Genomic DNA, 26,587 nt, shown 5'->3' on the forward strand with positions numbered 1-26,587 from the left:
TCTCTCTCTCTCTCTCTCTCTCTCTCTCTCTCTCTCTCTCTCTCTCTCTCTCTCAGATTTTTTTTTACCCTATTCAGTAACTACTACTAAACATTCAGGCTCCTATGACCCACTCTCAGCAGAATAAAATCGTCTGGCTTTAATTGGAACAGAATACTAGAGTTGTTCCGACCGTGTGAAGGGTGAAAATGTAAGACAAATAAATCGCTACGCAAGAGTTGTTACGGTGAGAGAGAGAGAGAGAGAGAGAGAGAGAGAGAGAGAGAGAGAGAGAGAGAGAGAGAGAGAGAGAGAGAGAGTTCTGGACAAATTAGAATACGTAAAAAAAGGGAGGGGGGTCACCGGACTGAAGGGGTTAAGGGGGGACTGCCTGCTTAACCCTTTCAGGAGTGTGTTGGAGAGACGCCTTCACGTGGTGGCACCGATATAACAGAGCGTCTCCACTGCCTGGTTATACGAATGTCCCTCAACTCCCTCCCTATCCCCCGAAAGCAGGATGGTGGAGTGCAGGAGAAGACAAACATCACCCTTCAGTCCATCTAGTTCACATCAAAATAAGCACAGAATCACATCAAGAACAGCAACAACAGGAACAGCAACAAAAGGGAGGAAGTATTTTGTGTACGGGAGGCTGGAGGTTGCTTTAATTCCTTCAGCCACAGCGTCTTCTGGAGTCTAAACCTTCCGGAGATAACCACTGTAACATAAACGCGGCCACATTTGATTCAGGTAACCACGACCGTCCACGTCGGCATTTTCGAGTTTGCCAATGAGTCTACACGTGGTATTTCTCATAATTATATTTAGTTTTGTGTTTATGTATGTACAAAACTAACTGTATTAATTTATAAGAGAGCGCTGCAGAGTGTAAATTTAGAGAGTGGTATACCTGACAGCGTTGGGTACACAGAGTTAGGTGAGAGGTTGGGAAGGGGAGGAGGAGGAGAAGGAAGAGGAAAAGAGTGGTGGTAGTACGGAAGGTGGATGGAAAAAGGAGAAGGGTAAGGGATCGGTGATGAAGAAGGAGTGGCTATAGAGGGAAGAGGAAAAGGAGTAAGGAGCAAGTAGAGATGGAGCGGGGAAGAGGTGGGCTAGAGGGAGGTGAAGGGGGGGGGAAGGAAGGTAGAGTGAAGGGGAGAGAGAGATTGAGTGAAGGAGAGTGGTGGGGCGTGACAGGAGGGGAAAAAAAGTGGGTTGGGGTGGGGGAATGTGGAGTGAGGACGTGGAGGGAGATATGAAGTGAGTGAAGTGCTGGTGGGACGTAAGGAGAGGAGTGAGGTGGGGTGATGTGAGAGGGCGGAATGAGGGATGGGGAGGGTTGAAGGAAAGGGGGGTGAGAGTGAGGGGAACGGGGAGGGGTGGGGGTAGGGGTGGGGGAGGTGACAGAAGGCGGTACCGAGGGAGGAAATAGCAATCAGCACCAGGATTGGCTATCGACTGCCCTAATTCAAAGCCTCCCTCGCATACTGATCACGTTACTCTTCTGCCACTCCCACGCCTTCACTTTTACATACTCCCAAGAACGTCAGGAGACCCAAGGAGCAGCTGATGTCGCGCTTGTGTGTGATAAACGAAACTAAAAGTGCTTACGTTTCGTTTTCATTCCTACTTACAGATCGTTCAAGTCGGGGCGAAAGTGTTGTAGGCTAACCGACTTCCCAATATATGTTTCCATTTGTGGTTATAATTCTCCCACTTAAACATTTATCAATAATATGAAATCAAGACTCAAACACAAAAACATAACAGATAGAGAAGCAGTTGGAGAGTTATGATTTTCTAGAGCTTTATTGATGTCATATCCAATAATATATAATGATGCCTTTGTTGACACAGTAATTCATTAAGTAAAAGGTAGAGAAAGTTTAAATGTTTTTGTATACCGGTACATACATGGACAAACACACAAACACAAATATAAAAATAGATGATGATGATGATGATGATAAGGAGGATTACACAGGATTACACAGGAAAGCAAACAGCAACAGACCTTATGGTCCTTTCGAGGCTGCTTGTTAGAGAAAACTATGACTACAAGATCTGACTCTACATGCTGAAGGATAAGGATAGTAAAGCAAGAAGGCTCCCCCCACCACCAAACCCTCCAGGAAAAAGTGAGAAAAACCACCATGCAGCATGGAAAAACTGACATGGAAATTTTACAGGAAACACTGGAAAGGAAAAGTCACATTCTATAATACTTTATCTATAAGCTACCCGATAGAGTAACCTGAAAGAGAAAGTAAACAAATAAACTAATAGTTACGGCATGACATTATAAACCGGTTACATTGAGTTAATGGGAAGTCTGTGGACATAACGTGGAAGCTACACACTGCACAGTGTGGATGTTTAGGGGTGGTGCAGCAGCCTTGCCTGGCGCTTTTAAGGTAGGCAGCAGTCAATCAGGCCCTAGCTCCGTTTGTTCCACTGAGACAAGGAACTCTCCCATGTGGGACAAGTACACAAGTTTCATCCTGAAGCAGTGACCCCTGGTACATTAAAAAAATCCCGATGGTGGTCACTTGACTAACAGGGACCCTCAGTGATCCACAGCCCATCACAGGTCGAAAGTAAGAGTAGTGACCGTTAACTCAGGGTTATCTGTGCAGATCCTAATCTGTGCTTATATTGCTTTCTTTGCACTGGGGGGATTCAAAACTATATAGGACGGGTGTCTTAGATAAAAGGGGACTGCACAGTGCACAGTGTGGATGTGCAATGCACAGAGTGGATGTTTAGGGGTGGTGCGGCAACCTTCCCTGGCGCTTTTTAGGTAGGCAGCAGTCAATCAGGCAATAGCTCCGTTCACTCCACTGAGACAAGGAACTCTCCCATGTGGGACAGTACACAAGTTTCATCCTGAAGCAGTGACCCCTGGTACATTAAAAAAAATCCGGAGGAGGAAGAAGAGGAGGATGGGGACAGTGAAAAGGAGGCGGTCGAGCGTGGTATAATGATGACGAGGAGGAGGAGGAGAAGGATAGGGAGAAAAGATTGCGATGATGATGATCGAGGAGGAGGAGAACAAAGAGAAAAGATGATGATGATGATGATGAGACAAACAGAGAGGGAAAGACAGAGAGACAGAGACAGACACAGACAGATATACAAACAGAAAAACAGATAGACAGATCGATTGACAGAGAAAACAGGAACACAGACGGACATAAACAGACAGACAGATAGACAGACACACAGATAAACAAACAGACAGACGGGACCAAACGCGGGTATAATTAAGACATCAATATTTCCTGCAATTTCCCCTTCCCAATTCCATTTCATTGTAGACCCTATATATTCGTCAATAAAGGGCGCTGTTTACTACATCGTAATTTCCAGTGTATCTCCTCAAAGGACGTGTTTAATATTCTCTTGTATTTACAGGGAAAAATATATATAATAATGAAGGAGTTAATAAGGTGAAATATGTGTAATAAGTAAATAGGGAAGGAGCGGCAGAGAGAATATTAAACTGACAAGAATGTGAGTCTTGGTCTTCCCCTCCTTCTGACCACAAAGGTAAGTAAATAAGTGAATACATAAATAAATAAATAAATAAATAAACAGATAAAATGGAAATATTAAAATAACTAAACATTGCTTTAAACTTAATATTTTCGTTCCTGGTAGCAGTTCTCACAACTAAAAAAAAAATACAGCCATAAAACCACACACACACACACACACACACACAGCCTGGGTTCAAATATTAAGGCCCAAAACAGACGAGAGTGATAGCTTGGTGTTTGTAATGGTTCCTTCCTCACGATGCCCCGTAACTCACGTCCACAACATTGCACTCATCACAATACATCACGATCTGCCTTCCATCCATCTCTCTCCGTGACAGCCGTACACACACACACACACACACACACACACACACACACACACACACACACACACACACACACACACACAATGCACACACACACATACACACACGCAAAGATACGACAAGGGGAGAAGGCATCGTTGTCGGGTTTAATTGCTCGGCTCATTGCTGCGGGGGTCGTTACTCTATATGGCTGTAGCAATGGCTGGGTAGGGGAAGGCGTGTGTGTGTGTGTGTGTGTGTGTGTGTGTGTGTGTGTGTGTGTGTGTGTGTGTGTGTGTGTGTGTGTGTGTGTGTGTGTGTGTGTGTGTGTGTGTGTGTGTCGGGGAAGAAAGTGAAACACCCACAACGAAAATGGAAGGCTGAAGCAAATGTGTGTGTGTGTGTTTTACCTCCTCTCCTGTTTGTGTACCCTTGAAAGTTTGTCTATATGCGTGTTTTTCTGCTCATATGTTAATGCATCTCTCTCTCTCTCTCGTACGTGCAAATACTGTGATGACTCTGCGTTGTGAGCGATGGAGCATCAAATTATGGGGAGATTAACAAGGACCAAATCTCGTATATTGCCGTCGATGTGTGCGTGTGTGTGTGTGTGTGTGTGTGTGTGTGTGTGTGTGTGTGTGTGTGTGTGTGTGTGTGTGTGTGTGTGTGTGAGAGAGGGGGGGCGGGGGGAGCTCATCAATACACGTAAAATATCTATATCGTGCAAAGACAGCTAGCAAAACATTAACTCGAATTCAAAATCAGACAGTACGATGGGTGAATTAAAAAAAGGGTCACAGGGATGACGAGATTATTTTTATGTCTCCGTACTGATACCTTACTTATGTCAAAATATTTGTCTCTGTCACCTTGCAGCTCCACTTCTTGCCGGGCGATGGCGTTCTCATTCAGCCTGTCTCAAGGAAAGATAACAGCTCTCAACTTTCTGCTTCTCACCTAGCTGCTTTAATTTCCTCCCTCAAAGGACGCGGTTTTTTCTATTACTCTCGACACCAAAATGATTAAATTAGGATACTTCGGAAGACCTCAAGTATTCAAGACTATGGTGAAGGCTGTGTCTAACCTTTCTAGATCAACCAGTGTCTCCTGATCTGACTAAATCAATATCAGTAAAGGTAAACTACAGAAAGTCCTTACCGCAATGACGAGGTTAATCTCTCGTATTTCTAAAAGTCTTGGAGTGTATCCTAAATATTACGATTCTGAAGCAGCTCCCTTGCAATATTTTTCTTGGCTACACGTAAACGTTCTGTCAAGGGCGCCCAACAAGTGATCTTATATTCCCCTTTTCGGCAAGATTTTTTCCATTGTGCTTTACATATTCAGGGCGTTTGACCAAATCTGATACAAAATTTTAAACTTTGCACTACTATGGTGTGCTTTTTACCCTTATGTTTGCTGCTTTATTGTTATTATTATTTTTTTTAGCTGTTGTTGACCGCCTTTCACCAACTCTCAGTATATTTGGTGTGTGTGTGTGTGTGGGGGGGGACATACATCAAACACAACTCTCTTCAACAGTATGGAGTTACATACTTTTCATCTTATAAACTTCCCTCTTCTCCCAGACCGTATTCAGCTTCCATTCGCAGCAGTGTCGCATCAATCTCTTCACTAGTTGCCATTACACTCGACACTAGTCGGCTTTACCCTCTGTTTGCATGCCTTCTCTATTAGTTGGGCACGCAGCATTCCATTTCAGTCCAGCTCTCTATCGCAAAGGGGAGACTATACCCTTCTTACTCTAACTTGGCCTAAAATTGCCATCTGTCCACCTTGAATGCTGAGATGTAATAATGGATTAACTTAAGAATATGATGCTAGTCAGGAAGAAGTGCTGTGGAAAGGGCGTATAGCTATAGTATTGTCTGTTTCTGCCAATGAGCTATGTGAAATAAGCTGCAAAAGGACAAAAATCTAGTCCATGTTAGAGTAAAAACAGTATAGCATTCTCTGTCCTTCATATACACAAATGGTCAACTCTGGAACAGCCTCCTCCTGTTTTCTACCTGCCTTCGACCTCAAGTGATTCAAACGCAATGTGTCCAGGCATCTCGAAATGAACGTTATCTTGAATTTGGCTCTCTTTTGTCTTGTTCTTGTTTTTTTCTTGGAGGGAACGGTTTGTGGCCTCCTGGCCTTTGGTTCCATCTTCCTTGTATAAAAAAAAAAAAAATTACAGGTCAGATCTTGATTTTGGATTCCGCCTGACTTTTTACGTAATAGAGGTTTTGCAGACTTTCCGACTGTGGTTCCTTCGTTTGCATGAAAAAAACCAAAAAAATAAAAAAATCCAAAGCAATTAAGTATGCTAATGGAGGCTGACTGAGGTGTGGTGTTTGGGAAGAGAAAGCAAACGGGTGAATTTGGATTACCTGAAGTATTTACACTCTCTCCACGTCAATCTGACCTAAAACTGCCGCCCACTTCTTAATCCTGAGCGCTGAGCTGTACGAGAAAGATTAACAATACGGTGCTAGTCACGAAGAAGTGCTACGAAAAGGATATAGAGGCTTAGTGATTTATTTTGTTACTGAGCCACGAGATATAAACTACTGCAAAAGGACGAAAATAGTTGCCAAATTAAGGTAGACATTTTTTTTTTTTTATTAATGCAAAAAAAGACAGAAGTTATTGTTTAGAGCCAAAAAAAACTCGCTCCTTCCCAATAAAATCGAAGAAAAATAAAGACAAATTCAAGAAACGTTCACTTAAGTTCTATCGAGATGCCTGGACACACTACATTTAAAAGACTGGAGATCATAGGCAGTGGGAAAGATATATTGAGACAGTTCCGGAGTTCATCAGTTTTATATATGAAACTAATTAGTGAGTTGGACACAGAAGGGGTGAGGGTGTGTAGCTACGGGGATGCTGCGTGCCCGCTGTAAAGGGGAGGAATGCAGACGTTAAGGCCAGTAACTAGAACGGTAGCGACACGAAAGAGAGAGAGAGAGAGAGAGAGAGAGAGAGAGAGAGAGAGAGAGAGAGAAATGCAACACTGCGTTTGCTCTCACTTAATTTCCTGTCTCACATTTCCTGTCATAGATTTTTCCCATCTAACTCCCTCCAATAAGCTCATCAGAAGCCCGTAATATTCCGGCGTAGTTGGCTAAAAATCGATAGACAGATAGATAGACAGATAAATAGATTGATAGACAGATAGATAGACAGGCAGATAGATAAATAGAGACAGACAGATAAATAGATAGACAGTCAGACAGATAGACAGACATAAATAGATAGACAGTCAGATAGATAGATAGACATAAATAGACAGGTAGTTTCCCGGGTCACTACGCACCTTACGCACGCCGAGGGAAAGTTTGCTCATAAGGGGGACCGTGGCTCATGACCGGGATGCCGTGTTCCCTTATTTCAGGAAGATGGTGTGGGGAGGGAGACGCTGTGTGGGTTAATTATGTCCACGATGGGGTATCTATTTTATTAATGCCCTGATAGAGAGATAGACAGAGGAGAGAGAGAGAGAGAGAGAGAGAGAGAGAGAGAGAGAGAAACTACGACAGCTTAGGAGTGGCTTGCAGTAGTGAAGGACTAAATAAAACACGTACATCATCTCCAGTGCAAAAAAAATCTCTACTAAGCTGAGAAAAATGAGATGTGAATAAAAATAAAAATAATAATAAAAATAACACGTCAGGGGAATGAAAATATTAACCCTCTCATGTCCACACGAGTCCCCTCCAGCTTAATAAAACCGTCTTGATTAAATCGTCTGATATTACCCCAGCTTAAATACTAGATGTGACATGACTATTGGGGGGGGGGTTATCTCTATCTGTGTGGTCTAGTTTAATCGTGCTACCTGCAGACGATTTTACTCATCTTCAGAAAGACTCCTTGAACTTGTAGTCACTTAACTCCTTGGTCCCTTCGCTCCTACTTAGCGTTCCTTGACTGCATAAAACCGTCTGGAGGTAGGAAGACACACACACACACACACACACACACACACACACACACACACACACACACACACACACACACACACAGAAAAAGACGTAACAGTACTGAACGTGTTAATATTATGCACACACACACACACACACACAGAAAGACATAACAGTACTGAACATGTTAATTCTGCGCGCGCGCGCGCGCGCACACACACACACACACACACACACACACACACACACACACACACACACACACACACACACAGAAAAAGACGTAACAGTACTGAACGTGTTAATATTATGCACACACACACACACACACACACACACACAGAAAAAGACGTAACAGAACTGAATGTGTAAATTCTGCGGAAATTTCACTTTTTTTCCTTCTTTTTAGGCAAAACACAAAGGCAAAGTGTGTGAGCCAGCAGAAGTTGTTCTCTCGGATGAAAGTTGGGCAGGAAACCAATATCAAGATCCGTTCCTTCTGAGACGCCTGGACATAGACTACGATAAAAATAGCTAGAATATGAGTAAAAATATGGTGCTAATAGCAAGAATATAACGAAATAGCAAGAATATGATGAAACTGGCAAAGGATATGATGGAAACAGCAAAGCATAAGTTATAAATAGAAAGAACATGAGGAAGAAAACGGTGAAAAAATAGCAAGAATATGACGATAATTGCAAGAAAATGACGAAAATAGGTAGAATGACGAAAACCGCTAAAATATGACGATAATAATAATAATATAATGGAAATAGCAAAGAATGTGAAAAAAGTAATAAGAATATGACGAAAATAGCAAGAACATGATACAAACGCAAGAATATGATGAAAATAACAGAGAATATGATAAAACTAGCAAGACTATGATAAAAACAGCAAAGAATGTGATAAAATAGCGAGAATAGGAAGAAAATAGCGAATAACACGAAATATGATGAAAATAGCAAGAATATGATGAAAATAGCATGATTGTGATGAAAATAGCAAAGAATATGATGAAAATAGCAAAGAATATGATGAAAATAGCAAAGAATGTGATGCAACTAGCAAAGAATATGATGAAAATAGCAAGAATGTGATGAAAATAGCAAGAATGTGATGAAAATAGTAAAGAATATGATGAAAATAGCAAAGAATATGATGAAAATAGCAAAAGAATATGATGAAAATAGCAAAAGAATATGATGAAAATAGCGTAGTGAAGTCTTGGTGAAGGAGATACTGACGTTTGGAATGCAGATGGACCTGAGTAATATTAACTGTCAGTCAGAATAGAGATTTATGACTCTCTCTCTCTCTCTCTCTCACGTGACACCAATATGAAGCACAGAGGCAAAGAGTATGAGAAGGAAGGGGGAAATATGGGAGGCGGAACACAATACTGGATGGGGATGATCTACTGACTTTTGTGGGCGATTGTACACTGGGTCACAGCACAATATTTACATGGATGGTCGATGGTTCCACAAAGCGCTGTTGCTGTACGTGTTTTTTCATTGGTCAAATAATAGGGAAATTGTACTTAATATGTTACCTAGAGTTTTCCTTATGCTGTATGGGTGGAAATGGTGGGGTTACACATACAGCACATATACATTTTCAGTATCTGAATTTTGTTAGGAGAGCCTATTAACCTTCCACAACACCCACCAACATGTAAAAAAAAAAAAAATGCAAATGCCATTACCTCGGTTCCAAGTGAAACAGCCCAAGGTATCCATTTCGGGCGGTGGGTATGAGCGTTGACATGTGAAGAAGTGTGCCACATACGGTAGAAGGAATGCTCGGCTTTTGGAAATGGAGTGTCAAGTATACGCCTACTACGATACAGTATGGTTTCGTCCTCTATATTCACTATTGTAATATATATGTGTGTGTGTGTGTGTGTGTGTGTGTGTGTGTGTGTGTGTGTGTGTGTGTGTGTGTGTGTGTGTGTACATTAATTAAGGAAGAAAGAACTAAAGGCCAGAAGCCCGCAAGACTGTTCCCCCCCCCCAGGAAACAAAAACAAGATAAGAGAGCCAAATTCAAGATCTTGACGTTTTTGCTTTTTGTACGAGAGAGAGAGAGAGAGAGAGAGAGAGAGAGAGAGAGAGAGAGAGACCTCAAGGAATCACCTCCCAAAGTTAGTGCATCAAATTAAAAAAAAAAAAAATACATATCTGCCTCCATCTTGGGCTTCCTTCTACAGCTCAGAGTCACTTGGAGGTAGACTGAGTAAACCCCTTCAGTGCGATGACATATAATTCCATCTTACTCTTGCTACTTCCAGACGATTTTATTTGGCATGGGAAAGATCTCTCACTGAAAGGGTTAATGAAGGATTGATTGACTGGCTGACTGACTGACTGACTGACTGACTAATTGACTGACTGACTAATTGACTGACTGATTGACTGACTAACTGACTGATTGACTGATTAATTGACTGACTGATTGACTGACTGACTGATTGGCTGACTGACTGATTAACTAATTGACTGACTGATTAATTTACTGACTGTCTGACTGGCTGATTAATTTACTGACTGACTGATTGATTGAACGGACTGACTGACTGATTGATTGACTAACTGATTACTCACTGACTGATTTATTAACTGATTTACTGACTGACTAACTGACTGACTGACTGAAACAAACCTACGGACGCACTCTGCCAGGAATCACAAGACGCCGGGGTTAGTGGAAGAAAACTGCAACTTCTCCACTTTCGAAAAAACATCTCCAGGTGACAATGGCGTAGCAAGAACAAAATAAGAAACGCGTCGTCGGGTTGAAAAGGTTAAAGAGTATGGTTGCGTAACGTCTGTGGATGGGCAATTTATTCATGGGAAGGATTCTTTTTTTTAGTGGTAATAATAGGCAGTCAAAGCGATACCGCCCCTCCCTTACCGCCCCCTCACCCCCTGACAGTGATGCAGTGCCGCTGGACCCCTCACTCACACCTCCCCCCTCCCTCACCCTCACCCCAGAACCCCCCCTCACACACACACACACACACACACACACACACACACACACACACACACACACACTCATTCTTTCTCACAGTTACTCTCCCACAATGGCACACACGCCGTTAACACTCCCATATATTTTTTTCTGTTTACCCCCCCGACTCTCTCTCTCTCTCCCCCCCCCCACACACACACACAACACTCCTTTCAGACACACCTTCCAAGCTCCGCCTCTCGCAATATATCCCTTTGGCAAACACCTAACATTGTGCTCACCGTCTCCTTACACGGCACCCCGTCTGAGTTACGTGTTACTTAGAAATCTCACTTGTTACTTGGGCAGGTTTTGTGCTCCTGAGTCGGGGGGAAGGCTTTGTGTTGAATAAGTCCGCCTCAGGTACAAACAGACATCAAATCACTCCCACGCCTCATGCAAGGTGTGATTAGAAAGTTCTGGGATTTGTATTGTTTGCCTGTGATCCGTTGCTTGGCGTAAATCACTCTTGCACTCGCTTATCATCACCAAGACACACGATACCACGAGCCAAGGAGCAGTAGCAAAGGGCGGCCAAGTTTGTTCCATGGATCTTCACGACCAAAAGGAGCATCGTGGCCTATCTTCTCGCCTGACTGATCACCGTGCATCAGCTCCAGCGTTATCATCTAAGGACGAGGCAGGGGATGAAGATTAATAGGGGTTTACAAATAAGACCCAGAAATTATGACAAAGTTCCCAGATAAAGACGTCCATTTCCTCAAGATCCCCATAACCATATCGTTCTAAATAGCAAGTGAAGAGTTTGATTTCCAATTTTTAAACGGAAGGAAAGGCACACGCAGAATTTTTCCCCATATGGAGGTTTTGAAATGTCTGTGTTGCCCGATATTCAAACAACACAAAGAGAAGGAATGACGGGTGGATGTGTAACCATGTCCTCAGCTCTCGTCGGTTAAGGAAGCTCACTAACACCTTTTCCTAAGCGATTTACTTTGCTTATAAGGCCTTACTGTTCTATTCTGAGTTATATAAAACCTTCAAGCATCACCATACTCTGCATAAATAACGTACAAAAGGATATTCACTAGCCATATCCAAAAATAAATAGCCACGTTACTCCCCTGACTCAAGACATCAAATTTGAAACGACGAGCAGCCAGAACCGCATCAAGAAAGAATAATTCCAAAAAAACGCTTATGTCAGGAGCAGGGAGGAAGGAAATAGTGTCTGGATGCAGGAGGAGAGGACTTTGAAGGAAATAAAAATGTGTCTAAAATTCCATGGAAGTGACGGTCAACCATAAAAAAAAAGAGAAAAATATATAATCAAACCTCATACCTTCCTTCTCTCCCATTGCATCTCTCACTCTGGGCGGTATTCTAGTACAGTTACAAAGCCTAACACCTCTTCCTTACCGATTTATTTCTGATTCTGCTCCGTTACTATATTCTTGTGTGCTATTCATGCAATCTATGTTGATATTCAAAAGACATATGAAGCAAACTAGAGGGATAATAATGAGAAGTTTGGAAAATAAATCGTTAAGGAAGAGGTGTTAGGGAGCCTCCTTACCCCACGAGAACACGTGCCCCCGTTCTCTCTCTCTCTCTCTCTCTCTCTCTCACACACACACACACACACATACACACTTCGTCACACAAAATAATACAATTTTTCTATCCCCCCAGCTCACACACATGTTCTCTCTCTCTCTCTCTCTCTCTCTCTCTCTCTCTCTCTCTCTCTCAGGCAACACTGGCGACTGACCAAATGGCTTCGTTAAGTAACTCTTTGTCGTTTTTGCTTTTTGTATAGGCTTCAGAGAGAGAGAGAGAGAGAGAGAGCAATAATAATAATAAATACAATGTTTCTCGCTCTACATTCTCTCCAATTCTCCTAGCCTAAAAAATATTCTTTCTGTTCTCTCTCTCTCTCTCTCTCTCTCTCTCTCACACACACACACACACACACACACACATTATTATTATTATCATTATTATCATCATCATCATCATTATTATTATTATTATTATTTTCACCATCACCGAAGTTCTTCCTCTCTCTCTCTCTCTCTCTCTCTCTCTCTAGTTGTTTTCCAAGCCCCGTTTCAGAGCATCATGAATAACTCTACGGGAAAAGACTGCCTCGTTTGCCTTATATTTATAGCGGTAAAATTGAGGCCCACAGGAGGCTTCGTAACAGTACTTCTTTGGCGATTCAGTCTGTATTTTACACCTTAATATCCTCCTCTATGACACTGATGGTCTATCTATGTATTGCCAGACGCCTTAATCCCGTAAGGGGTGGCCACAAACAAATCGCCTGCATGTCGCCCTGTTCCCCACCATTTCACTTCCCTGCTCCCAGTTCACACACCCCTCTCTCATATACCTCTCCACTCCATCCCTCCATCTCATCCTTGGCTTCCCCCTCCGTCTCCCGCCCCTCCACCTCACTCACATACACTCTCCTCGTCAGTCTCTCACTCTCCATCCTCTCCACACTGATGGTAAGTGTGTTAAATTAGTCGTATTTTAGGTGGCATATCTGAATTCGCAACATCACATCCTTATTGATTTAGTCTGGACCTTTATCCCTTAACATCTTTCTACATGTTACTGATTAAAACTATGCTAATTTTAAAACAATATAAATGGAATAAAGGAGAATGATAAATAAAGTCTTCGTTAACCTCTTCATTATTAAAGGTCTTTGGCAAGCTGAGTAAGGCTGGGTAACGTCTCTTCCTTAGCGATTTGGTCTGGATACACTGCAGCTTAACATCCTTAATACATCACACAGGACTAGAAACATTAACCCCTTCAGCCCAAGGACGTCTCTCTCTCTCTCTCTCTCTCTCTCTCTCTCTCTCTCTCTCTCTCTCTCTCTCTCTCTCTCCAAATGATATACTTGTGGTTTTCTGTCTATCTGGTTTCTATCTGCCTACATGTCTGTCTAATTATCGATGTAATTTGTATCTATCGATCTATTAGGTGACGCCCTATCCTATCTTTTACAGGGGGTGAGTATAAATGAATGAATGAATAAATAAATAAAGGCTATGAACTCAAATACAGCTTGTCATCTCACCCCAACCTACCGTCACACACACACACACACACACACACGTACTCATAAAGGATCACAGTCAATTTCATAAAACACAAGAATCTTTATACCTGCCAACTATTATCGGAAAAAAATGTGTTTCGTTGTTTTACTTTACACTGTGCGCGGGCGGGACAGCGGGTATTATTGTTTACTTGATATGTGTGTGTGTGTGTGTGTGTGTGTGTGTGTGTGTGTGTGCTTTTGATCTGGGCCAAACTGAGTGAGAGTCAAACTAGGGGATGATCTATAGATTTTGAGAACAGCAGGTCAAAGGTCAAGGTCACACGGAGTCAACTTAGATATTTTTTTCCGAATTACACAAATTAAGGCAAGAATAAAGAATTTAGATTTTGAAAACGGTTAATTAAATGTCAAGATCACCAGGAATGTACAAAGGTCAAGGTCATATGGCAAGGTCAAGTTAAAGTTTCGATTTCATTTAGGCCAAACTTTGTGGAAGGGTTCAGGGTCACGCAAGGATGAAGGGACTCTAATTTGGGGGCGATCGACGAAGGCCAAGGTCACAGGGTAAAGTCATCTGTTCAGACCTTAGAGCAGTTAGTGAGGGAGCGGGTATTGCACTGAATATTCTTACTTGTTTGACGGTGTTTTTTTTTACTCTAATTTGGATTTGAGGTGTTTGGTGGTTTTATTGAGTTCAGGTAAAAGCATGAGGAATTAGTCTGAACCCGGTGCACTGCAGGCTGAGTACTCCCTTTCCTTGCAGCCCACCATTCTCCTTTCTGGGGATAGGGAGGGAGCTGAGGAACGTGTGTATAACCGGGCAGCTTTACCTCCTTGCTATATCTGTGACACCACGTGAAGGCGTCCCCCTACAGTTTCTTCCTCCTTGTCCTCCTCCTCGTACTCTTCCACCTCCTCCTCCTTCCACTCCTCCTCGTACCCTTCCACCTCCTCCTCCTCCTCTTCCTTCTCCCCCTCCCCCACCCCCTCCTCTTCCTTCTCCCCCTCGCCCTCCTGCTCCTCTTCCTTCTCCCCCCTCCTCCTCCTCTTCCTTCTCCCCCTCCCCCTCCTCCTCCTCTTCCTTCTCCCCCTCCCCCACCCCCTCCTCTTCCATCTCCCCCTCGCCCTCCTCCTCCCACATCACTGATCCTACATAATCCTCCTTTCATCTCCCCTTCTAATTCTTCCAGGTTGTATTGAGGATGATTGGGTGTCACTCACTTGGGGGTGTCCCGGTGCTACGTGTCGGGTGTCAGATCAATGCAACAAATTAGACGTGAAAGACAGGATGAAGGAATTTGTCGCCATATTTTTTTTTTCCACATTATCTTGCAGAGGTGAAAGACGGGACGAAGGAATTTGTCACCATATCCTTTTTTTTTTTTTTTTTACATTATCTTGGCCAAAAATCTGCCATCCCTCCATCTTGTATGCTGAGCTGTAAAAAGGGGATTAAGGTTAGGATATGGTGCTAGTCACGAAGAAGTGCCGCAGAACTACGGGAAATAGGTTACAAAAGGTACTCAAAGGCAGAATGAAAGGGATTGAGGAAAAGCGTGCCCGAGTTAACATTTACATATCTGAGTGACTGAGAGTACTGGTTTCCTATTACATTAGAGAGCTGGACGGAAAAGAAGGTGAGAGAGCGCTGTGTGACGGGTACTGCACACCCTCCGTATGATACAGCGATAGTAGCGGGAAAGAGATGCAACACTGCGGCAAAGAAAGAGAGAGGTTGGTGAGAATCAGAGAGGTAGAGAGTTGATAAAAAGCCTTTGATTCCACCCTGTTTAGAAGAGCTGTATGTGGGATAGAGATGCAGCATTGCAGCAAAGATAGAGAAAGAGGTCAAAGGGAATCAGTAAGAGGAGGGGAACTGTTTAGACGAAAATCCTTTCCCTCCAACTGGTTTCAAATGGCTGTATGTGGTGACCCGCTCCCCCCTCAACATACGTTAGAACTGTACTCCACAAGGTCAGAAAGTCCACAGGGTTCAACAAAACACGGTGTCGGTTCAGCACCACCAATCTCAGGGAAGTGGATTTTGCAAAGCGATTTTGTCTCTGCCGTATAACTATCTAGTGCCAAAACCTTAGTCCTGTACAGAGTGGCTGCAAACAAATGGCCTCCATGTCGCCCTGTCCCCCGCCATTTCGCTGCCCTCTCCCCAGCTCACACCTCCCACTCTCAAATACCTCTCCACTCCATCCCTTCACCTCAACCTCGGCCTCCCCCTCCCTCCCCCTCTTCACCTCACTCACCACTGCCGTAAATAATATAGCTTTATATTGAGATTTTTTTTTATGCTATTAATTTCAAGTGTCGTTTAGTTTCTTTCCAACTGTATCAGTTTTTTTTTTCTGTCATCGAACCACGGGAAATAAACAAAAAAAAAAAGAGGAAAAAAATCTGCCAAGTTAAGGTGAAAAGATTATACTTTCTTGATACACAGTTCCTTGATATATAGTTCCTTGATATAGTTCCCTGATGTACAGTTCCTTGATATACAGGTCCTTGATATATAGTTCCTTGATATATTAGTTCCTTGACATGGTTTCTTGATATACTGTATAGTTCCTTGATATATAGTTCCTTGATATATAGTTCCTTGATACATAGTTCCTTGATATATAGTTCCTTGATATATAGTTCCTTGATATAGTTCCTTGATGTACAGTTCCTTGATATACAGGTCCTTGATATATAGTTCCTTGATATATTAGTTCCTTGATATAGTGTTCCTTGATACATAGTTCCTTGATATATAGTTCCTTGACATGGTTTCTTGATATACTGTATAGTTCCTTGATATATTAGTTCCTTGATATAGTGTTCCTTAATACATAGTTCCTTGATATATAGTTCCTTGACATGGTTTCTTGATATACTGTATAGTTCCTTGATATATAGTTCCTTGATATATAGTTCCTTGATACATAGTTCCTTGATATATAGTTCCTTGATATATAGTTCCTTGATATAGTTCCTTGATATAGTTCCTTGATATATAGTTCCTTGATAGTTCCTTTTTTTTTTTTTTTTTTTTTTTAAATAACGGAACGGAGGAAGGAAAAACAAATGGAAAAAAAAAATAATCCATACATCAGATTACTGGTGTCCTCTATTCATAAAATATCTGTAACAGTTAGACTTGAACAGTTGTGGGTTGAAATTTGGAGGAAAACAACTCTGGGGAAGCAAGTTCCAGAGAGATGCAGTTCGGGGAATGAAAGAATTCTGATAGGCAGAAGTTCTGCAATATGGTTGAGTGACATTCCAGTCATGAGCGCTACCAGATGCCCGTGTAGCACGAGGGAAGGCATGGGGAGGTGGCACCATTGACGCAACTTCGTCTGAGCATTTGCCAAAAAAATATCTGTAAAATAATGCAAGGGAGGCAACATTCCTTCTTACTTGCAAGGGAGGTAGTTCATATGTAATGGCAGGGTTGTTAATGATTCTAACAGCTTTATTCTGAATTTTGTCTAGTTGTCTTAATGCAACCTCTCCACAACCATTCCACAAGGGTGAGCAATATTCAAGCTGAGAGCGCACATGACTCTTATAAATTATAGCTAACTGCTCATCGGCGAAGAAGTTACCGACTCTGTACAATAATCCAAGTTTCTTTGAGGCGGTTTTAGCAAGTGATCTGACATGAGAGGTCCAGCTGAGGGCACTGTTAAGTGAGACACCAAGAATTTCAATACTTTTGGAGATGGGAATATTAGTAGCACTGAAGGTAATGTACGAATCTGGCAATATCTGTCTATTAGTAAACTGTATATATTTAGTTTTACTAGCATTAAAAGAGACAAGGTTATTTTGTCCCCATTCACTGATTGTAGCCAGATCTTGATTTATGGAGATGGCTGTACTGAGTTGAGAGGTAGAGATATTAGACTTTGTAAATGGATGTCTGAGTGTGAATGAACTATGTAGTGTTGAGTCATCTGCATATGAGTGAACGGGATTGTGAGTGACAGATAAGAGATCATTAATATGAACCAGAAATAGGGTTGGCGCCAGAACTGATCCCTGCGGCACGCCGGCGTTAATTGAGTGGAATTTCAAATATACATCATCTACTTTTATTCTTATTTTCCTGTCACTAAGATAAGAAGAAATCAAAGGAACAAAAGACGTTAGTCCATAGCAAGGGAGTTTGGACAGCAGGGAACGGTGCCATACTCTGTCGAAAGCTTTAGAGATATCAAGAGCTACTGCATGAGTTTCTCCAAAAAGATCAATTGATTGATGGATGGTATGAGTTAAGAGATTAAGTCAATGGTGGATCTTTCGTGGCGAAAACCGTATTGTCTATCACTAATTAAGTTGTTGGATTCAAGATGTTTAACAATATGCTTATTAATTAAAGTTTCAAATACCTTACCAAGAGAAGATGTGACAGCTATTGGTCTGTAATTGGAGGGGTCAGACGAACTTCCTTTCTTCGGAACTGGGTGGATATTGGCTTCTTTCCATGAATTTGGGAATAAAGAAGTACGTATGCATAGTCTGAATAATTTGGCTAGGACAGAGGCAAGTTCAGGGGAACACTTTTTCAAAACAATTGGCGGAATTCCATCTGGGCCTGGAGCTTTGTTGGTAGGTAAATTGTCTAGGATGGATTTTACGAATCTTGTCTGTATTTTAAGTGGGGCAATTTCGGGAGAATCAAGTTCCAGTACTGAGACATTCTGGCTGGTATCATCTATGGTAGAGTTTCTTGCAAAGGTACTAGCAAAGATATCTGCTTTCCCACGTGGGTCATTTGTAATATTGCCATCTGAAGATTTTAGTGGGGGAATGGAAGATGACTTGTTAAAGTTATTATTGAAAGAATTAAGAGTTGACCAGAATATTCTATTGTCATTAGGGTTGTTAAGTAGTTTTGATGCTTGCTTTTGAAGAAAGCTTGATTTAGATAGATTTAATACAGCTTTTGCATGATTTCTAGCAATTTTAAATTGGGAGAGTGATTCAGATGTTTTTGATTTTAAGTAAGAGTTATATGCTAATGACTTTTGGGCTGTTGCTCTGGCACAATTGCCATCAAACCATTTTGGAGAGTTTGATCTTTTAGTGAATTGTTGACTTGGTATGAATAAATCCATACCAGCTAGTATTAAGTCGCAAATGTGGGACTGGGTAGAATTGGGATCACTAGAGAAGAAAGACTGCCATGGAACATCAGCAAGATAATTTCTAAATCCATCCCAATCTGCCCTGTCAAAGTGCCATCGGGTCACCCTGACAGGTTCGGAATGGGGAGGTGTAGGAGGGTTAACTAATGAGGCTTTGATGAGATTGTGGTCAGAGGATCCAAGTGGTGACAGTACCTCTATCCTGTATTGATCTGGATTATTTGTCAAGAATAAATCCAAGAGATGGGCATTATGGTCAGAATTATCAGGTATTCTGGTTGGTTGCTTTACCAACTGGGTGAGATTAAACGATTCCGCAAACAGCTCGCATTCTAGACCAGCGTCGTCAGTCCGGGCAGAATGCAATAACCATTCAACATTGTGTATGTTAAAATCACCCAAAATGGTAATTTCATTGCCAAGGGCAAGGTCAAGGTTACTCAACTGAGTGGATATGGAATCAAATACACTGGGTTCCGAAGAAGCACTGGGGGAACGATAAACTACACAGATATATTTGGTAATGTTTTGGCAGTTTAATATATATAATGAGTAATCAAAACTGGATGAAGTGAAGTTTAAAATAGTATCACCTGCATACTGGGATTTGATATAACAACATGTGCCGCCCTTGTTTCGAAAGTTTGTAAGGAGATGGTAACCGGGAAAACAAAATGGAGATATATCGGTAGAGGGTGAGATTTGTGGTTCTGTGAGGAAAAGGGCCAAAGGGGATATGGACTGAAGGAAAAAATGAACTGAGTTTAAATTTGTTGTAAGGCCGCGGATGTTGGTAAAGAATAAGGCCGCACCGTCACCTCTTCGCCGACGAGCATTCCCGGAAATAGCAACATATAGTTCCTTGTCTGTACACACACACTAAAAATTATCGAACAGCAGGAGTCCAATGATGTCCTAAATTATTAACACAGTTCGATGTCCCAAAAAGTATATAATATTTTTTTTCTGAAAGTGCACAAGATTAATGAAAAAAAACAAAAAAACAGAAGTACCCCCCAAAATATATGACATTTACGGGATTATGGTGTCTGGCTATAGATATTTAGACAGATAGATAGATAGATAGATAGACAGACAGATAGATAGATATTCTCTTGACAGTATCCTAAATAATCAATACTGCCCATGAGGATAGACAGATATACTAAGAGGCCATCGGATTTTCTGGGTCTGGGTTATAATAAACGAAGGAATAACGATGGAATATGCAAATCTAAGGGAGGGAGTTAATGGGAAGGCGGTGGCTGTGAGTGAAGGTGATGGAGGGAGGAGGGGGAGAGAGGTGGGGGAGTGGGGAGGGAAGGGAAGGGGAGGGAGGCGAGTAACCAAGGGGCTCACTTCAAAGCGGGGCGTGACTAGCATATATGTGTGTGTGTGTGTGTGTGTGTGTGTGTGTGTGTGCGCACTGGAATAGATGGTTATACGAAAGAAATATACTGAACAAAATAACTGATATGTTTCGTGTTAAGGAATACTGATGGACACAAAAAAATAAATAAATTAATAAATAAATAAATAACACTCATACATCTATACCTATCTATCCATCTCTCCATCTATCTATTTATCTATACGTATATACATTGTCCTACACACACCGGTTTTATAAGTTGGGGAAGACTGGCAGGTGAGCTTTAAAGATAGCAATGGAATTCAATGTTTTTTTCTTTACTAATTATTAAAATCGGAAATAGTGTAAGATCATAAAAAGGCGACTTATAGCAAGGTATAACTGTACAGGAACTGAATTTTTCTTCTACTGACTGCCACTACTACTACTACTACTACTACTTCTACTATTACTATTACTACTACTATTACTACTACTACTACTACTACTACTACCACCACCACCACCACCACCACCACCATTACTACTATTATTGCTACTGCTGCTGCTACTACTACTGCTACTATTACTACTACTATAGTAGGACTCGCGCACGTTTGCGGCTGTGGTGTGGTCCGCACCTGTGTACAGTGTTGCCACGTTTTCTATACCGTTATCTCTCTCTCTCTCTCTCTCTCTCTCTCTCTCCTGGCGGGAAATGTGAGCCACCCTGAATACTTTTGATTCTTTTATAAGTTATTTATAATTGTGCTTTCATTTGTTAATTTGGTTTTGTTATATTTAGTAGTAGATGGAGTGTCAAAGTTACTGTCTGCTGAGAGGTTTGTTACGTTACTGATTCATACACCCCGACGTAGTGGGGTGTGGGTGTAGGTGTGGGTGGGAGTGTGGATGTGGGTTTGTTGGGGTGGTGGTCCAGGGGGGAGGGGAAGTGTGAAGGGGGATTTGACCTGAGACACCCAGGAGGGATTAAGAAGGGAGGGAAGGGGAAGGGGGGGCTGGATTCACCTACCACATGGCGGGAAATGTGAGCCACCCTGAGTACTTTTGATTCTTTTTTAAGTTATTTATAATTGTGCTTTCATTTGTTAATTTGGTTTTGTTATATTTAGTGATGCCGACAATGCATTCAATGCATGCCCCTCTCCTGGCTGTCTCTCTCTCTCTCTCTCTCTCTCTCTCTCTCTCTCTCTGTAGGGAAGCTATCTGTCAGTGCTGCCACTCACAAGAATTATATGAATTATTTCTTTTACTTTGGATATTGGCATATTTCTTCTTTTTTCAGGCTCATTATCTTATATCCATAACTGTAATATTATTAACCACCCTAAAACTACGCTAAAAAACATTAAAAGTGACTGCTATTTCTTTTAGCAACACTGTACAATATGTATGCCATGTTTCTGTGTTACTGTATAAATATTTTATGCATAATTAGATTACTGTTGATTCATCCATCAAAATACACAAGTGTAAGTTTTATTCATCTGAATTCATCGAATTTGTGATGCCTTGTACATAAATAGCTTCCGTTTCACATCGCAAGTTGAGGAAACGTGGCACCATTGTAAACAGGTGCGAGCCACACCACAGGCGCTTACGGGCGCAAGGCCGACTATACTACTATTTATAATAATAATAATCCATCCTTCCATCCATCATCCAATCCTACATTGCCCCATGAGATGCGTAGTAGCCCGAGGCTAAGCAGCTGGTCCCGACATTTAAGATGAGAGTGACCAGCCTCACTCATCCCTGAGTGGCATTGCATAAGCAATCAACCCCAACCATCCCTTGGATATAAACCTTCACCGGCTCAATCCGATTGGAGAGCAATAATTACCCACTAAACCACCAGGCGCCAAAATTTGGTTATATGGTTACCACCCAGCGTAGTAAATGGTTTCCTGGTGTACAGGAAACCATTTGGCTTGTCACTCTGTGTAGAGTCACCCATAGGCAGAAGGAAGAGGAAAGAATGAAGGAAAGAAAGACAGAAGAGGAAGTGTAATGTCACCCGTAGGCAGAAGGACAAGGAAAGAATGAAGGAAAGACACAAGAGGATAGAAGGAAAGAAGGATGGAGGAAAGGGCAGACACCCGACAGCAGCACTACATTGAGTGAGTGGATGGTGAGCGCCCCCACCCACCACAAAATAATAATAATAATAATATAATAATAATAATAATAATAATAATAATGCAAACGTGGGCTGTCTGGACGTTGCTACTCCTCACCCTGCCCTAGGGTGGGAAAGGAGGTCCGGATGTAGTAGTAGTAGTAGTAGTAGTAGTAATAATAATAATAATAATAATAATAATAATAATAATAATAATAATAATAATAACTGGGCAAACATAACAGCCTCCATAACTACCATCAGTATTGGCCTTTGATAAATGACCCACCCAATTAGCTAAGGTTTGCATTGTTAATTAATTTACAAATATTTATTGAAAAAAGAGTTATACGTACCAGTGGAGAGAGAGAGAGAGAGAGAGAGAGAGAGAACTAGTAGCAGCGAGGATAAGTAGTCGTGGTGAAGGGGTTAATGGAGAAAGAGAGAGAGAGAGAGAGAGAGAGAAATCTAGTAGTGGCGAGGATAAGTAGTCGTGGTGAAGGGGTTAATGGAGAGAGAGAGAGAGAGAGAGAGATCTAGCAGTAGCGAGAATAAGTAGTCGTGGTGAAGGGGTTAATGGATATTCTTTCCGACTGCTGCCCAGAGTAAGGTCTTTCTTACGCTCAGCAAAAAAAATCGTCTGGAGAGAGCAAGAACAGCAAAAAATCGTCTGGAGGACGCAAGAATAACAAATAGCAAAACTCGTCTGGAGAGAGAAAGAATAAAACAAGAAAAAATCGTCTGGGGAAGCAATAGAAAAAATCGTCTGGCGGAATTAGCAAAAAATCGTCTAGAGGGAGATGAATAATAGCAAAAAATCGTCTAGAGGGAGCAAGAATAATAGCAAAAAAATCGTCTGGAGGGGGCAAGAATAGCAAAAAATCGTCTAGGGAAGCTATAAAAATCGTGGCAAATGTAGCAAAAAACTCGTGGAAACAATATAAAAATCGTCTGGCAGGAGGGGGAATAAATAGGAAAAAATCGTCCGGCAGGAGAGAATAAAATAGCGAAAAATCGTTTGGCAGGAGGGGGAATGAAAATAGCAAAAAATTGTCTGGCAAGGGGGGAATAAAATGGCAATAAAATCGTCTGGCAGGAGGGGAATAAAAATAGCAAACAATCGTCTGGAGGAAGCAAGAATAGAAATATAAAAAATCGTCTGGAGAGCAAGAATAGCAAAAAATCGTCTGGAGGGAGCAAGAATAGCCAAAAGTCGTCAGGAGGGAGGAACAATAAAAATAGCAAAAAATCGTCTGGAGAAGCATGAATTGCAAAAAATCGTCTCGAGGGAGCAAGAATAGCAAAAAAATCGTCTGGGGAAGCATGAAAAAAATCATCTGGAGGGCAAGAATAATAGCAAGAAAATCGTCTGGAGGGAGCAAGAATTCTTCACTAATTACATTATAATCATTAATTACATAATTATAATATTTTCATTCGTGTTTAGTCATTATATTGTTTTATCAATTACATGCATTATTTTCATTCCTTTATTCATATATTCTCCCTATTAATTACACATATTTCATAATTTTATTTATTTTATTCTCCCTCTTAATTACACATATAATTATTTTCAATCGTCCTTATTATATTATTTATATTAATTACACAGGCATAATTACTTTTTATCGTGTTTATCTTTATCATATTCCTTTTTAATTTTACTAATATAATTTACGCTGCCGCGTTTTTTTTTTTTTATTTACCCAATGAAAAATATCCTCGAGGTGAAGGGATGAAAAAACAATAGATATAAACATGTAAATATATCTCTCTGATGTTCATGTTTATTCAGTTATTTATTCTTTATTCATTTCCCCGAGGAAGCGTTAGTCTCCCTCACTGCCAGAGAGAGAGAGAGAGAGAGAGAGAGAGCACTTAATATCCAGGTGTCGAAAAAATAAAAAAAATTGATATTCACTTTCTCTACATATCTCGTATTCTCTCTCTCTCTCTCTCTCTCTCTCTCATGTTTTATTACCTCTTCATCCTCTCCTACAACCCTCTTCAGAATAATCCCTGCTCTCTCTCTCTCTCTCTCTCTCATTTCTACTCCCCTTTCTTCCATTTTCCTGTCTCCTCTACTCTTCTCATCTTGCTCCTCCTCCTCTTCCTCTTCCTCCTCCCCCCTCACTGATGACCCCTTTCACCGCCTCCAACAAAACAGAGGATCGCGAGAGAGAGAGAGTCAGTTCCCTACCCTCGTCAGCTGCTGTTAATTTCTGCTACCTCATCCCACCTGCATATGAGAAAAAAGGTGATGATGGTGATGATGATGCTGACAGTAGTGGTGATGAAAGGCTTCTCGTACTGAAGGGGTTAATGAAGGCTTGATCTAACCCCCTAGTTAAAAAAAGAAAAAAAAAGGTCTAGGAATATAAAAATTAAAAACGAAAACTTTATCCTCTGGCTGAAGGGGTAAAAAAAAAAAAAAAAAAAAAAAAAAAAAAAAAAAAAGGAAGTTGGTGGTGCATTGGTTAGCACATTCAGCTCGTGACTGAGAGAACCGGAGCTCGATTTTCGTCTACAACTGCACGTAAGGATCAATAATGGCTTTAGGATTCAGTTTTATTTATGTCTTCCTCACTTTGCGTCTGTAATTATTCTTTTTCTCCTCTCCTTTGTTCATCCTCTGTCTTTTACTCCCTCTTTCCTTTTCCTCCTTTCTTCTCCTCCTCCTCCTCCTCTTCCTTTCGTTTTCCTCCTTCTTCTCCCCTTCCGTTCTTTCTCCTATTCCTTCTCCTATCATCCCCTTCTTTTTCCTCCTCCTCCTCCTCCTCCTCTTCCCTTCTTTTTTCTCTTCCTCTTCTTTCCTTTCTTTTTCCTCCTCCTTTTCTTTCCTTTTCCTCCTCCTCTTCTGTCTTTTTTTCCTCCTCTTCCTTTCTTTTTCCTCCTCCTCTTCCTCTTCCTTTCTTTTTTCCTCCTCCTCCTCCACTTTATCACCTTCCTTACCTTCCTTTCAATTTAACTGTTTATTCATTACCTGTTTTCTCCTCTCCTTCGCTTATCCATCTCTTTTTATCCCTTTCTTCTATCTTTCCTTCCTTTTTCTTTCCCCCTCCTCCTCCACCTCCTCTTCTTCCTTCCCTCCTTCCATCCTTCTCCTCTTTTCCTTCCTTCTCATCTTCCTTTTTTTTTGTCTTCTCTCCGCGTATCTTTTGCCTTTGCCTCCTTGTCTCATCTCTTATTCATCTCCATTCACCTCACTTCCTAGTCTGCTTTCATCTCTTATTCATCTCCGTTTATCTCTCTCTCTCATGTCTCCTCTTTTTTTTTTTTTTCTTTCTTTCATGTTCTTTTCCTCTCTTTTATGTCTATATTTTCTTTCTTCTTCCCTCTTCTTCGCCTCCTCTTCCATTTCACCATTCTTTCGTTTGCCTCTCATTCATACTGCATTATCCTTCATTCATCTTATTCGCGTATCCAACTCTCTCTCTCTCTCTCTCTCTCTCTCTCTCTCTCTCTCTCTCTCTCGCATCTCCTTCTCCTGCTCTCTTTTTCATTTATCAGTCCTTTTTTTATTTCCTCCTCTCTTTCATCTCCCTCTCTTATTCCTCTCTCATCTTCTCTCTTTCATCCCCCCCTCTCTCATCTCCTCTTCCTCCCTCTTTAATTATCTCTCTTTTATCTCCCTTCTCTTGACCTGTCCTTCACCTCTCTTCTTTATCCCCCTCTCTTTCTCATCGCCTATCCTTCCTCGCTCATTATCTTTCTTTTATCTCCTCTCTCTTTCACCTCTCCTTCATCTCTCTATCTTATCTCCTTCTCTTTCTCATATCCTCTTCCTTCCTTGCTTATTATCTCTCTCTTTTATCTCCTTTCTCTTCCCATCTTCATCTCCCTCTTTCTTTATCTCTCTCTCTCTCTCTTTTATCCCTCTCTTTCTCATCTCTTTTTTTCCTCCTCTCTTCCATCTCCCTCTTTTTCTCCTCATCTTCTTCTTTGTCTCCTCTCCTCCCTCTTTTTCTCCTCTCCTCCTCCTCCCGTTCCTCCCTCTTTTTCTCCTCTCCTCCTCCTCCTGTTCCTCCCTCTCTCATCTCTTTTTTTCCTCCTCTCTTCCATCTCCCTCTTTTTCTCCTCATCTTCTTCTTTGTCTCCTCTCCTCCCTCTTTTTCTCCTCTCCTCCTCCT

The sequence above is a fragment of the Coenobita brevimanus genome, chromosome 29 (assembly GCF_032717465.1).
Source record: "Coenobita brevimanus isolate Jiangsu-jjx chromosome 29, ASM3271746v2, whole genome shotgun sequence".
NCBI lineage: Eukaryota > Metazoa > Arthropoda > Malacostraca > Decapoda > Coenobitidae > Coenobita > Coenobita brevimanus.